General features: G+C 44.7%; 1 long non-coding RNA gene across 1 annotated transcript in view; it reads left to right on the top strand.

The window, feature by feature from the left end:
* LOC135396413 (uncharacterized) overlaps nt 1-15514 on the top strand; it is an 85056-nt gene that overhangs the window by 26721 nt on the left and 42821 nt on the right. The window lies entirely within an intron of this gene.

Raw genomic sequence — 15514 nt, 5'->3', positions numbered from 1 at the left:
CAGGCGAGCAGGAGTCATTTACGGCCTAACAACCCTCTGTGCAGTGGCTATGATCCCCATAAAGAGGAGGTGTACCATATCGTACATAGATTGCAACAATCTTTACGAATTCAGTATGATAAAGCGCCTCCCCGTCGGCGATTTCGAATGGGTCGAGGATTTTAGCTCAGTGGATTTTATGCATCATCCCACGGATTCGGACGCGGGGTACGTTTACGTGTGCGACTTGGAATATCCAAAATCTATCCACGCGCTGACGCTGTACTTCCCCCTGGCTCCCGAGAAGACGGTCATCCCAAAAGAATGGCTCTCGTCATTCCAGCGGGGGCTCCTCGAAGACTTAATGTATCAGCCAGCAAACAGCAAAAAGCTGCTGCTCACGTGCAAGGACAAGGTCGAGTACGTCGTTCATTACACGCTACTCGTGCTCTATTGTAGATTGGGCATGAGGGTGAAAAAAATTCATCGTTATTCTAAAATTTCGTCAGGCACCATTCCTGCATCCCTACATCGAGAACAATGTTGCCAGATGTGTTGTCTCGGGCACGACGTTAAAAAAAAATTCTCTAAAATCTCCAATAATGCGGTCTTCGGGAGAACGCTGCTAAATAAATTTAATATGCAGGATGTTCGAGTAGCCTTCGATGAGGAAACGGAGAGTCGCCTCGGGAGTCGAGCGGAATGCGTGCGAATGGAAATTTTGTCCCCCGATTGCGCCATGTACGAAATGCGCAAACGAAAAGTGCGATGCGATTTCCCCCTGCAGATTGGCTTTACGATTTTAGAACTGAGTAAGTTAACCATGTACTCGTTCTACTATGAAACCCTGCTGAGTAAGCTCACTTGTCTGGTGATTACCTGCTACTGTGACACGGATTCTCTAATCCTCGGCCTATTTTGCAAGGACTACGAAGATCAGTTACGTGGGATCGCCGACGACCATTTAGGCTTGTCTTCCTTCGACCGGGATCATCCGCTGTACAGCGAGAGGAATCGCGGTAGGCTTGGCGCGTTCAAAAGTGAAACTGGTAGCATACCCATCGAGGAAGTAATATGCTTGAAAGCCAAAATGTATTCCATCAAATTAGCTGGGGGAAAACAGATAGCAAGAGCTAAAGGGGTAAAAAAAAACACATTGTGCAAAAACCTCCTCCATGACACGTACCGCGATACCCTATTCAAGCACACTAGCGTATCGCACGAACAGGTGTCAATAGTGGGAAAGAAACAGTGCATGTACACCATCAGAAATGTGAAAAGAAGTCTGATGGCGTATGACGGCAAACGGTACCTCTACAATGACGTCGACTCCTACCTGTACGGAAGCTGCAAATATGGTGAGCTCAAGCGGATGACGTAGATAGCGTGATTTCACCTGGCGTTCTTTCCCCCTCAGATAATGCAGAGGATGAGATGGAGTAGCGTCATTTGGACTACGTCACTGGAAGGATGTGGTATCTTGTTCTCTTCTCGCTTGTCTTGTGCACGCTGGCACTGGACGCTGGCAACTGTAGGCGAGCATCAAGCTGAAGACGGATAAGTACACGTACGCGCACGAATGCCCTGGCGACTTCTTGGCCATCAGAGAGTGGCACGTGGTACCTATGCGGTTCGGCATTAACCTGGGCAGGAACGCTACTGGATCGCAGAGCAAGTGCCTTCACTCACTGGACGTGAGCGACAGCTATGAAGATATCCAGTGCACGTGGAAGTGCCAACTCACGGAGGACGAAATTTTTCTTGGCAGCTGTCCCGGAAATGTTTACATGATCCGTCACTTCCGCGGAACCACGCCGAGCGTCAAAGGAATCAATCTCTCCAAGACTGCCATGCTTTGCCTCAAATATGTACTCAATAAACGTCGAAATGTATTTTTTTGCCTGTCTGTCTGAAATCTGTCTGAAGTCGCAGCGGGGCCGCTACCGAGCGCGCCCCCTGGCGGGCGCTAGTGAAGGCTCAGCCAATCAGTGGGCCGGGCCAAATCAGTGGTCGACCAATCAGATGACTTGGAATTGGCTTGTGTTGGATTAGAATTGGATTGTGTTGGATTAGAACTGGAATTTTTGCTTAGAATTGGATTAGAAAAAAGGGGCGAAACTCAGCGATCAGCATGCACCAATCAGCGTGAAGTAGAGGGAGCCAAGTAATTAGCATAAAGGGGCGGAGCTACGGTCAACCAATCAATGATCAGTAGGCTTAGCATGGGCCAATCAACGTGAAGTGGGCGGAGCTAATGGCGACCAATCACATGGCTTAGAACTGGCTTGCGTTGGATTTGAATTGGATTGTGGTGGCTTAGAACTGGATTGTGTTGGATTAGAACTGGGTTTTGGCTTAGAATTGGATTAGAAAGAAGTGGTTCTTATACAGTTTGACTGACTACTACTCATGTTTTGCGCATGAAATAGTACACCCAGGGCGATTTTTGCAAATACTCGAGGTGACGTTGAACTTCGCCTTCGACAAAGTACTGTCAATAGCCTAAGCTAACGTTATCCCAATATTCCCATCACCATGGCGATATCCGATCATTTTTCTTTTTTCTTTTTTTAGTGTTCGCCAGGGGTGCCGAACTCATTTGTGTCTGCGGGCCGCATTGAACCTTGGAGGAACTACGCGGGCCGCATATGACTGCTTTGGGGTAGCGCTGGCACTGGACGCCGGCAACTGTAGGCGAGCATCAAGCTGGAGGGCGATTCCACGCGAAATGATCTAGCGGACCTGCTCGGCCCCCACAAAACGATCCCGGATTTTTACGAATATTTTTTAGCAGTCCCTAATAGTGCAAAACGACACACCACGAAACATTTCTTCCGAAATCTCAATGTGGCGGGTGCTAGACACGAGCAAAGTTCGCAGCACTGGCGAAAACAGTGCCTGGCGTGAACGGCAGGTGCGGCTCATAGAAAGCACCTAGAACTTGCGGTTTTCTTCTGCGTATAGAGGAAACTATGCTCTACGCAGCGTCCAAATCCCGGTTGTCGTGCTGTAATCGGTGCAGGTATACAAAAGCCGGAAGTTTCGCAATTTTCTTCCTACTTCGGGATTTTTTTCTGGAAAATCAAACCATTAAATTTTGATGAATATTTTTTCCTGCCAAGACCCTAAGGGATACTTCAACAGGAAAAATCGCCAGACACGTCACTTTGATAGTCATTGCAGGAAAAAAAGAGGAAGTATGCGATTTTTCCAAAATTCGCTACAATCGAGCGTAAAACACGGAAGAGGCGCCTGAAACCAACGCAGCTTTATAGAACGAGCCTTCCTCTACAACATATTAAAAAATCTCGAGGGTGTTTTTTCGTATACTGGAGAAAATACTTTTTTTTGTAGTAGAGGGTATTACGACCACAGTGACCCACGTTGCATGTATCTAGTGGGGTGCTATATTTTTTTCTTGGGCTCCTGTTTTAATTCGTTTTATTTTTAATTTTCCTCTGGTCTGGTTGGGGTATAATGAGCAGGCAATATGCTGTGGCACAGACTTCTGCAAGGTTACCATAATCTTTGCTTCTGTAGCATAACACGTGTATTGCAAGGGGCTTAATGGCGGGAAATTCAAAAAGGTGGGCACGTGACACACTGCGCGTGACGTGTACCACGGCCTTCACGTATCGCGCAAAGAGCGCCGTGCACGTGTTTTTTCACGTGCCCACGTTTTTAAATTTCCCGCCCGCCTTTTTTAATTTCCCCCCACTCGTTAGCTTGTAACGACCGTAACGACGATGAAGCGATTACGCCCCCTGGGTGGTTAAGTTTATGGCATTGTTTCCGGTGTGCGCGATGCCGGCAACGGAGATTGGGGATTAGCGGTGATGGGCAAGTCTAAGTAATAATTTTGGCATGTGAGCTAAAGCCCTGCGCGGATGAGCTTTTTGACATCCACATCCTATACGAAAAATCCGCGTCTCCCACGGCACGCAGCAATAGTTCAGTTTCTATGCTCGATATATCAGGCCAATTTTCCAGCACATAAACGTTATTTCCCGTCAGCACAAAACAACAACAACAACAGCAACAAAGAAAAACGCCAGCAAAAAAAGCTGTCACCAAACTTCATCCACACGGGCGACTTCCTCTCTTTCGTTCTGACAGTGAAAACCCCGGAGCGGCATAGCTTCTCTAGCGAGGACAGGTCCTGAGCGTCCATGATGCTACCAAAGGATACACGACAGCAAGTACAGATTAAAGCTTCCACGAAAGATTATATGGCACTAAGCACAGCAACACATTTTGCACCAAACGGGATAAGTAGAGTTTATTGCAAGTGAAACGCAAGATCGGCGCCGAACGCGCACCTCGACTCGAGACGCCATAGATCTCTCTCAGATGCGCGAGCGGCTTTCGTACACCTTGTACTCTATGTTCTGTACCTACTGGGAAGCAAACTCATGGCGCAATCTCGCGGTTTATCCGAGTCTGACCCGTTCCTCAGCCGGCGCCGTCCGCGTCTGATCCGCAGATCACAACAAGCGTCCATATTTCATCCGAACCCAGAAGTTTCTTGCGGATATCCGCGGGTATACGCTTCCATACGCGAATGGTGCAAGGCTTTATATAGCTGTGAGCCTCACTGGAACCTGGGACAGCATGAACGATGAACCACCGCCACGAGATTCAGTCGTTTCCAGTACTGTCATGTAAATGACTTTTTTGCACGTTCGTCTTTTCCTCTAGCGTTATAATTTGTTAGACTTTTCGTGGTTAATATTTTTGCTGAATCGTTCAGCATTTAAATGTGACAGTTAAAGGGAACTTTCATCAAGTGAACATACTTCACACGCCTGTAATATTCATACTGGTGGATTGGAACTCCACAGTGCTCACCTGAAGCCAAGTTCCTTTGGTCCGGGTAGTTGTCATATTGAAAACCAACCAGAAAAAAATCAGAAATACGAGGAATTAAAACGGGAGCCCAAGAAACAAATATAGCACCCCACCGGATACATGCAGCGTGGGTCAGTGTGGCCGTAATACCCTCTACTACAAAAAAATTATTTTCTCATGTATTCGAAAAAACACCATCGAGATTTTTTAATATGTTGTAGAGGAAGGCTCGCTCTATAAAACTGCGTTTCAGGCGTCTCTTCCGACCTCTTCATTGCGTGTTTTACGCTCGATTGTAGCGACTTTTGGAAGAATCGCATACTTCCTCTTTTTTTCCTGCAATGACTACAAGAGTTACGTGACTTGCGATTTTTCCTGTGGAAGTATTCCACGAAGCCTTGTCAGGGAAAAATATTCATTAAAATTTAATGGTTTGATTTTCCACAAAAAAATCACGAAGTAGGAGGAAAATTGCGAAACTTCCGGCCTTTGTATGCCAGCACCGATTACAGCACGACAATCGGGATTTGGACGCTGTGTAAAGCATGGTTTCCTCTATACGCAAATGAAAACCGCACAGTTCTAGGTGCTTTCTATGAGCCGCATCTGCCGTTCACACCAGGCACGGTTTTCGCCAGCGCTGCGAACTTTGCTCCTGTGTAGCACCCGCCACATTGAGATTTGGGAAACAACAACAACTTTATTTTCGGCCTTGGAGAGTGGGGAGTTTCATCGCAACAGGCGATACTCTACCCCAGTGCTTGGTGGAATGGGGGGAATAAAATAACGAGCCCCTTTACAATAACGATCGAAGTCCGATGGTGTCCAGAAATGTCAGAAGAGCTTTGAGCGCAGAGCGTTGCTGGGCTGGATTGGGCCAGGGACCAAGCAATGTCGGTAGGGAGAGAGGGCGAGAGTCCAGCTGACGAAGAGACTCGGAGAGTGTGGTTCGGGAAGGTTCGTAGTGAGGGCAATGAAGAAGAATGTGCTCCAGATCCTCAAGAGCACCACAGTGGCAGCAGGTGGGAGAACCAATTTGTCTCAAGCGGTAACGCCACTGAGCTGTAAAGGCCACATCGAGGCGCATGCGGTGGATTAATGCAGCATCCTGACGAGATGTGTTTCGTGGCATGCGGAAAGCGAGCGTGGGATCAACTCTGTTCAACATAGAGGGGGGAAGAATGTCGGTTGTCCGTTGGCGGGAAGCCAGGGGTGTCACTAGACGTCGCAGAATTGAACGGCGGTCTCCTCTGAGCAGAACAATACGAGATTTGGGAAGAAACGTTTCGTGGTGTGTCGTTTTGCACTATTAGGGACTACTAAACAAATTTTCGTAAAAATTCGCTATAGTTTTGTGAGGACTGAGCAGGTCCGCTGGATCATTTCGCGTGGAATCGCCCTGGAGTAATTAGCATAAAGGGGCGGTGCATTCGGAGGTCTGGTATACAGGGTGTCCCAAAAAACGTGTCATTGTATTCTAAAAAAAAGTACGCCACCTAGAATTATGCGGTGAACGGCATTTGTTCTTACTTGGCTTTTGCCACCTCCTGATGTGAATGTCGTGTAACCTAAGTTTAATGATGTAAATTTTTGCGAAGTGAACTCAGCAATTTGCCAAGTAAAGGTAACTTTTTTACCCCACCAACATGAAGAGCGTGCCGAATTCTGCCGTTTTCTGGGACACCCTGTAGATGATCGAATTCACTCGGGAGATCACCAAGCCTACCGATCCGTGTCTACTGTCTATAGTAGCTTTGAAGGCACTAATATTACAAATCGGCCTTGCAGGGTTTGCTCAGAAGTTTGGTAGGAGTGTACTCGTAATACTAATTGTCAGCGTCATTGTCATCGTCAGCTGACATGCCCATCGTCAATGTGTGTTAGTGGCGCCACCGTAGTATTTAACGGCGGTGCGCCACGTCGTAATGGTCAGTCGTCATTCATGGAACGTCCTACGACGACCTATTCGGCACCTTACCATCCTAAATTATTATGCATGCCTGTAAATACGTCTCATCATCATTAAAAGTTTGTATTTGTTGCTACTCCGACTGCCGCATCCTTATTTCAAGAGTTTGGCGGATGAAGATGTTCTTGGAGTGAGCCACGGCCCGGTCACCTTCCTTCCACATCTGGCGACCCAGGACAATCCCCTTCTTCATTCCCGCCTCACATGGCGCAGTCGACAGGATCGGCAATCTTCGGAGTGAAGTCTTCAGAGTTCAAAGGCAAGATCGTTTTTCAGCGCAGTCCATGGCCTTTGTCAGCAGAGGCATAGTGAGTTTTCTTTTCACTTGTACGAGGTACTCAGATAGCTCCATCAGCTTGGGTGCTTGAACCGAAGGCGTGTTTTCCATCTTCTGGTTCTTCGACGTTGTTAAGCAATTCGTATTGGATTCGTCCTCCAGCAACCAACAGTCGCGGTAACCTTGTCAAGGTCAGCCATTGTCCTATTCAGTAAAGTCACTAGCGTTCTCTCTCACGAGACTAGTGTCCTGATGGCTTGCTTCAGTCTAGGCAGCCGTCATGTCTTACTCATGACTTTCAAACCTTCTTTAGCGGTGTAGAACGTAGATTTCTTCCGCGCGAGAGTTAAACCCTTTTCTTCAGTTAGGTCTAACAGTTGCTTAGCCTAACGTTCTAGAACGTGCCTTCCTCGAGTGACTTTCGAGGCCGTTCTCTAGCTCAGTTGTAGCCATTTTAAGTTTTCCTGTCGAAAACTAAACCTCCATTCCACACTTGTAACTCTTCAGTCAGTTGCAACGGAATATATTGAGCTTCCGCGACTAATGTTCCGGAATGCTATCTTTTAGTCTTTGGTGATAGCTTGGTGTTTCGAAGTAAGCGTAGCATGTCTCGTTATCGTAACATATCTTCCAAGCACAAGCCATTAATATTCAGACAACTTCCCCTGATGTGTTATTTTTGAGCCAATTCAGCTCATTTCCTGGACTATCACACTGCTTGGGACATATCGTCCAGCCGTTCATCGCCATCGCCGTTGTCATCTTCAAGTGATCCACGCAAGGACCACGAGTGTCTTCATACAGCACAGCCTGCTCAAGCGATGCGAACTTCACCTCACGATTCATCGTATCCGTAGTCACCTTCACGAACATTTGACTGGTCTTCAGCAAACGCAACATCAGTGCCCTGTAATCAGCTGATCCGGCCTCATCTTCGTCGCTATGTACTTCTTGGAACTGTACCTCTTCGTCTTCTATCAACAAGGACTTTCCTCTTCACCGAAAAGAAACTTCGTTCAGTGATCAACGATTTTGAAGAGACTTCGCACGAAACGCGAAACGTTATAGTGATGTGTTCGTAATTATCTTCAGTTCAGACAAGAACTTAAGGTATGTTGAGACGTATATCTTTATCGCTATTAATGCCAACATCTAGTTCTGCTTAGATCTATTGTTACCGCTATCCTCACGTTACGTTTTACGATTTTTATAGTGCAGACTTGCGTAACATTTACTCTTTCGCAATGGCCAGTCACTTCGACTTGGTTATCACTTCAACTTAAGTCTACCCTTGTAATTTACCTAGTACGACTTGAAATTGAGAGTTTGCACTTGTGGTGGGACGCCTCGACAAATGTAAACAGACGTTTCATGAGCGAAGGATGCTTCGTCTCATGAACGAACAAATTTGGCTTGACAATTTTCCCTGCTTGATTTCCCTGACTCCTGCTCTCGTATACCATGCTTGGAGTGCTTGTGTCAGTACTTCATTTTTGGTATTCTGTTCACTGTCAGATTTTGTCGCGCACATATTCTTGTCACAACTGTGTACACTTCACAATTTTTCTGTATACTTCACTGTACTCAAAATCAGGAGATTTTTTCTTTTGTAACGGGTATGGATTTGCCACACTTAGCATATACGTTGTAACTTCGAGGAATTCTGTCAGTTCTCTTTTCTCAGTGCCCTTATTCTGCCAAGGGCCCTGGTAAGAGTCGAGGTGCATTGTTTAAAACTGAGAAAGACAGAATGTCACGATGATTATCATTTTTTTGATTATCAAGTGTTTAGTACCTCAAGAGTGACCATGAAATGAGGACATTTCATTTTTATTACAAGGGGTCGTGTCAGCGTCATTGTCATCGTCAGCTGACATGCCCATCGTCAATGTGTGTTAGTGGCGCCACCGTAGTATTTAACGGCGGTGCGCCACGTCGTAACCCAAAGGGAACAATGCTCTCCTGTGGATTTCCCGTGGAAAACCTGAGGTGGAGATCCGGACGTCCACAGGATATGACCATTTTGGGGAGTTGACATGTAGAGGATGTCCTGTGGAGCTCCGCGTGGCCGCAGTTTTGATATCCTGTGGAAGTCCTGCTATGATCCTCAGAGGTCATAGCAGGGACATGTATGGGATTGTTACAGCTCATGCACCCACACACTAAACTTTTTTACACCTATGTTAGTGTAAGAGGGGTGTATTTTGCAATACACACCCAGATCACACTCATGTTACACCTCTTCGAGGCTGACACTCTCACAGATGGGTGTGAATTGGGTGCACATCTACATTGGTGCGTTATGGGTGTGCTAAGGGTGTAATAAGGGTGCAGTGGTTCAAGGGTGTTTTGCCTCATTGTAAAATGTTCAACATTGTCATGGAATATGAATGGCGTGTACACCAAGGTAAATATAAATGGTAGCGAAGGCGGGAAAAAATACGAAATCTGTGTTAGCAACCCTGCGCCCTTCATGATACACATGCGAGCGTGGTTGTTGAGGGGCAAACTACGAAGGTAAACAAAAATAATTTAATCGGAGGCGCGAATAATGTCTGTACTAATGCAATATGCATGTTTTTAATGTAGCAATTCGCGCGGTCTGCCAGTAATACCTAAGATTATTGACAGAGCCGAGTACTCTTCCGGTTCCTGTCGCTCTCCATGTTGTTAGCTACGAGTTTGCTGTACGTTGACTGCGCACTTTGTGACTGTTCATAGCTTCTTCTTCATCGTCGTCTTTTCAATTTCAAACCACCAAGTCCAACTTGGGACATTCCTCGGGGGAATGCCATATTTCAGAACAGTAGCCAGCTATTGCTTTATTTGTGTGTCAAGAATGTAGACAGTACTGACTTTGGAGCTGTCGGGTCCTCTTCCTGCCTTTGCGACGTTTGTGGGTGCGTGTGAGGAAGCCTTCAAAGCCAACGTTCATTAAGACATTCCTCAGCTCCCAAGGAGTCAGGTCCAAGCTGTGTGAAGCGTTGGACATACTTGTGCCAAAGACATTGAGTTTGTGTTTTTCATCCGTGTATGATGATCTATTTCACTTTTTTCTGAGGGTATGACTGTTCTGGTTTGCACGAGAAAGGAATGAGGAGGTACGAAGTAGTACGTTACGTCAGAAGGCACTGCAGCAGGCAGCGATACTAAGTTCGTAATCTCTGCACGTTGTTGTGATGTAACCAGACGTTTTCTTTCCATGCAAAGGGATATGCATGGTTCTGTTGTCTATCCAGTGCTTTCAGTTGTAACCTAGATTACACATGATATCTTGTAATTCTTTCATTCCTGTGAAGCAAACGATTTGTCAAAGTGCACTTTTGCACATAGTTCCTTACTGTGTTATTTGTATTTTGACAGCCATGCAGAGTTCAGTAGTCTGTGCTGCCAATTATTTATATGTTTAGTGTTTGTACACCTGTGTAAATAGATACCTAGCATACATTTTCTATTTTGAATCTTCAGCAGTTTGCCTATTCTTTGATATGTATTAAGTGTATACCTGTGTACATAGATCCCTAGCAGGTAATTTTATGTTTTGAATCCTGCGCTGAGTTCAGTAGTTGTGTGCAAGTATGTAGGAGCAGTTATATGCAGGGCTAAGCACCTTGTGCAGCTTGCAGATCTACACCACATGGCAAAATGTGCACAAAATAGCAGAAGCATAGAACATTGTCGATGCTTTGACATTCCTTTAATACAAAAATGCTGTTGTAATCAAAGTAGAAGTAGACATCAGCAGGGTGTGTACACACTGAACAAGGTTGTCATTGCTGGAAGCTGATACTGTTGTGCCTGTTTTCCAAGATAAAGTATCACAGACTTCTAAAATGAGCTAATGGACTTGTGCCTTCTTATTCCCCCATAGCATTCCTTACAGTGACAAAAACTGTGGGCAGACATAGCACCACACAGTATGCAAATATCATATAATGTGATCTTCAAATGCAAATATGTTCACTTCCACCTTCTTTGTACGAAAGATATGTGGAAAGTTCCAGATGTACATGAGGACAGCTATAGCAGCATGCAACCACCTGTGCTTGCTGGAATTTGTACATTATCCTTTCGTGCTTATTCAGTACATGGACTGTCATACTTGTTATTTTGCACATTATTCTGTCGTGGGTATTTATGATGAAAGATGGAAGTCACTGAAAAGTCTGTGTTCCAGCCTCAGAACATCAATTGTCTCATGTGGGTATTTATACTGTTTACAACGGCATGGCGAATTTACCTGTGATAAAAGAGAGCAAGCCCCCACCTGGTCTCCTGTGTCCTTTGTTGCACGCATGTCGCTAGTGTTGATTCTTCTCTGTTTACAAATTGTTTGAGTTTTTGCTCTTGGATTTGCTTTCAACAGCGGTTCTGACATTCCGCGGCTCGACATCGCGATGGAACGCACGCGCCGCGCGAGCGCCCGCCCTGCGCTATACGTAACGGTGACGTAACAGGTGACGTCATTATGACGGAATTTGTAGTTTGCCCCGCAACGGATGGATGGCGCTGACGGTCTTTATCATGGCCGCCCTTGAAGACGTGGTGGCCAATGCAAGCTTCGCTACCATCTATATTTACCTTGCAATATATGTAGTATATGTTTTACTCATAGAAAGGAAATGCCTTTCTAAGAGTGCTTTTGGTTCGTCATTCCATTTGTGTGATGTTTCAAATTAATCTCTAAATTTAAGCGCGTATATCCTTATCCCTATATCAGACCCGCTATTGATACAATATGGCACGAGTTCGTAATTGCTATATTGGGAGAACACAATGCATTATATGTTCATATTATGCATTTACTTTGGCTGATATGCATGATACACTCACTGTAGAAACAAAGCTGCACACGCCACACCAAAAATTGAATCAGTTTCCCTTATAGGGTATCGTCCAATTACCAGTATAAATCAACAAACCGCACAGCCGCTAAGTAGATGTTACAGAGGTGTCTATGTGGATGTGTTGTGAAATACACCCTGAGAGGCCGGTGTATTCTATTATACCTACAAACTTTTACACTCAAAAGGGTGTGAGTTATGGCACACCCAGCTTACACTCAAAAGGGTGTAAAAAAGTTTAGTGTGCACACAGACACGTATTCAAAATGCATAGTGTTTTTATTGGAATTTACTGTAAAGGCATCTAAGATATAGAAAAACACCGTAGAAACTAAGAACAATATAATTGTAAACGCTACAAATGCAGGTAGCATGGGAATGCAGTGTTAATTTTCAACGTTCACCAGGCTCACAAATTCTGCACAGCGTACTTGTGCAATTAAAACGCGAAACCCCGCAAAAAAAGTACAAGCACTCGTAATATATGACAGTCAGGACCAGTGCACATTTGTGCATTCAAAAAAAAAAAAAAAAAAAAACAGCAACAAGAGATTGGGCCACTTAGCCGAAAAGCTTTGGAAATGTAGTCGTATTCACTTCCAAACAGAAAACAGACACTGTACATTGGTGTTTTCGAGAGCTTCTACAAGTACGAGAGCCCTGTTCGCTGGTGGGTCGAAATGAAGGGTGAGATGTGCAAGTTTAATTCGATTGCGTGCACGAACAACAGTGATGTGAGAAACTGCTTGGCGTATTAAGTCACTGTGGAGGTAATGTCTCTGTTTCTTACTCATTCGGTTTGAGAAACTGAGTTGGTTTATGACAAGTCGAATTTGTGCTGTGCTACATCCCGCGTTTCTCTCTCTCTTGGAATACATGATCCATGCAGCATCCCATCACGGAGTCGATTTGGACAATCCGTGAAACAACCACAACGGGACCCCCTGCGGATATACGGCTACGAATATACCTCCCAGGGAAGTCCCACGGAGATCCATTTTCGGATATGGACATTGGGATCTATTTCGGACGTCCGTGGGAGATGGTGTTCTGTCTGGGAATGGTCAGTCGTCATTCATAGAACGTCCTACGACGACCTATTCGGCACCTTACCATCCTAAATTATTATGCATGCCTGTAAATACGTCTCATCATCATTAAACGTTTGTATTTGTTGCTACTCCGACTGCCGCATCCTTATTACAAGAGTTTGGCGGATGAAGATGTTCTTGGAGTGAGCCACGGCCCGGTCACCTTCCTTCCACACTTGGCGACCCAGGACATCCTTTTCTTCATTCCCGCCTCACATAATCGAGTAAAAATCTCACGTTGAGACATGTTTAGAGAGTCGTTAGCAGAGACGTCCAAAGCAACAGAGAGGCAGACAGGAAATATCGAACCTTCAACTTTTTATCATATGACTAGAGGTTTAAATAACTTTTCACAAGTTTCTGCGCAACGCAGAACGAAGAAATCGTTTGATTGGAGTCATTTTGATCAGGTAAACGGAAAGATTCCCTGGCATCACATTTGTGAGATTCCCTCACGATACCTGCATACAAAAAAAAAAAAAAACGACGCCAACATGAACCGGTGCGCCGTACCAACGTTTAAACGTTTCGCATTAAACACAACGTTTAAACGTTTCATAAGGAAAGGTTTTCCAGCGTATAAAGCGTTTAAACGGAAACGTTTTATAGGAAAATCGGAAAAATGTGTTAGATCCTGAGCCCTAATTTGAATGCAAGGAAAGCTTATCTCAGAAGCAAAATGTGGACACGTCTCCCCTTGTATCTGTATTCTCTCACCCGATGCCAGCGTGATGTCAGGCACGACGTCGCCGAACGCCTGGTTGCACGGCACTGCTATTACGGGTAAAAAATTCCCTTATTCCTATACATCCATGTCTCAACAGGCTAGGTCCAGGGGAACAGCAAAAGTAAAAAGAAAAATAGGTAATAAAAAAAGAGGAAGAAACATTAACAGAACTACGAAGCGCTGCAGATTATGATTTGGATGAACGGATTGAAATGACTAGTGAAGGACACGGCCTATGACAGAAAAAGAAAAAGTGCACTATGACCGATAATGTGGTCCGCAGTAAAGGGAATCCTATGCAAAAAAAAAAAAAAAGGGAAAAATGATTTGAGAGACGTAACACATACGCTCCGGCATGCACTACGCATTGGTTCAGTCAGTCAGCTGTTGCTCTCGAGTTAAGAAAACAAAAGATTGAGGCTAAACCACAGAAGCAGTACATCATTGTCAAGAAAGAACTGATGTTCTGAGGCTGGAACAACATAGAAGGGACATCCGGCAATCCAGAAGATGTGGGTTCGAGTCCTACAGCTGGCTAACCTTTTCAGTGACTTTCATCTTTTATCGATAATTGTCAACCACGTAATTTATTGTTGGAAATGATTTTATAATTTTAAGTCACCGCAATCATTTTATGGCTAACGAGTGTAACAGGTTTTGGAGGGGCACCACGGAAATATTATATGGTTGTTTAGGCCTTGATAATACGCGGCCATCCCCGAGAAAAATTCTGTAGGAATACAAGCAAAAAAACAACTAATGATGCGTTTCCACCAAAGGTGTAACGGGCACGTCCACAACAAATGGAATTCAAATGCATAATACCAGTATATATACCTTGAAGATACCTCTTCGATATAACACTCATTACAAAATGACAAAGCGATTCTTCATCTGCTCTTGAAGAAATAAATAAATAATAAATATCTGTACTGCACCGACCAGAACATGGGGCGCAAAATATGCCCAAAAAGTTAAAAAGTCACGACAGACCACGAACACATGCAGATCAGGTCTTAAATCTACACTAGTACACAAAAATAGGTAGAGCACGCCCATCTCTGTGTAAACCAAATTTCTTGACAACACTACTTTTGATGCCAAGCCGCCCCGTTGCCTTTGTTTTATTACGACGAGAAGATACGAAGGCAGAAAAATAGGCGATGTCAAGTTGCCGGCGGTGAGTAAATCAAAGAGTGATATTAAACGGTAGGAGCAACTTATTTATTTACACATGGTAACGAGACGAGAGAAAGTCTCGTTACCATGTGTAAATAAATAAGTTGCTCCTACCGTTTAATATCACTGTTTTTTCGGGACGCCTCAGCAACGTTTTACACTTAAATGTCCGTGCACCGAAATGTCCGTATCCCGACCGAAGAGATCAGATGTTCTCAATGGGACAACTTCGCAGCTTTTATAATTAAAAAGTTAATTATTGAATGTTAATTGAGACATTACCTTAGGAGTTTCCTAATGCCCTCCTAAGGAGTGCCCTTCAGCATATGCTATATTGCAATTGATTTAATCTCGGAAAAGGTGATGTTCGAATTTAGCTGGGACACCCTGTATATGTGTGACATAACCCATTTTCTTTTTGTATGTTTGGTTTATTAGTCACTCGTAAATTCATACGCAAAAAAAAATCCTGTAACAAAGTTAGCATGTCACTGCCTTATACCACTGAAACAAGGGAAATTAAGAGCTAGCTTGGAATCCTTGGAGATCGCCACCAAGGCGAAACGTAGTTATGCGTCTTTTTTCCCTCTTGCACCCTTT

The sequence above is a fragment of the Ornithodoros turicata genome, chromosome 6 (assembly GCF_037126465.1).
Source record: "Ornithodoros turicata isolate Travis chromosome 6, ASM3712646v1, whole genome shotgun sequence".
In the NCBI taxonomy this organism is placed as follows: domain Eukaryota; kingdom Metazoa; phylum Arthropoda; class Arachnida; order Ixodida; family Argasidae; genus Ornithodoros; species Ornithodoros turicata.
The sequence above is the reverse complement of the archived record's forward strand: the minus strand, read 5'-3'. Positions and strand labels throughout refer to the sequence as shown.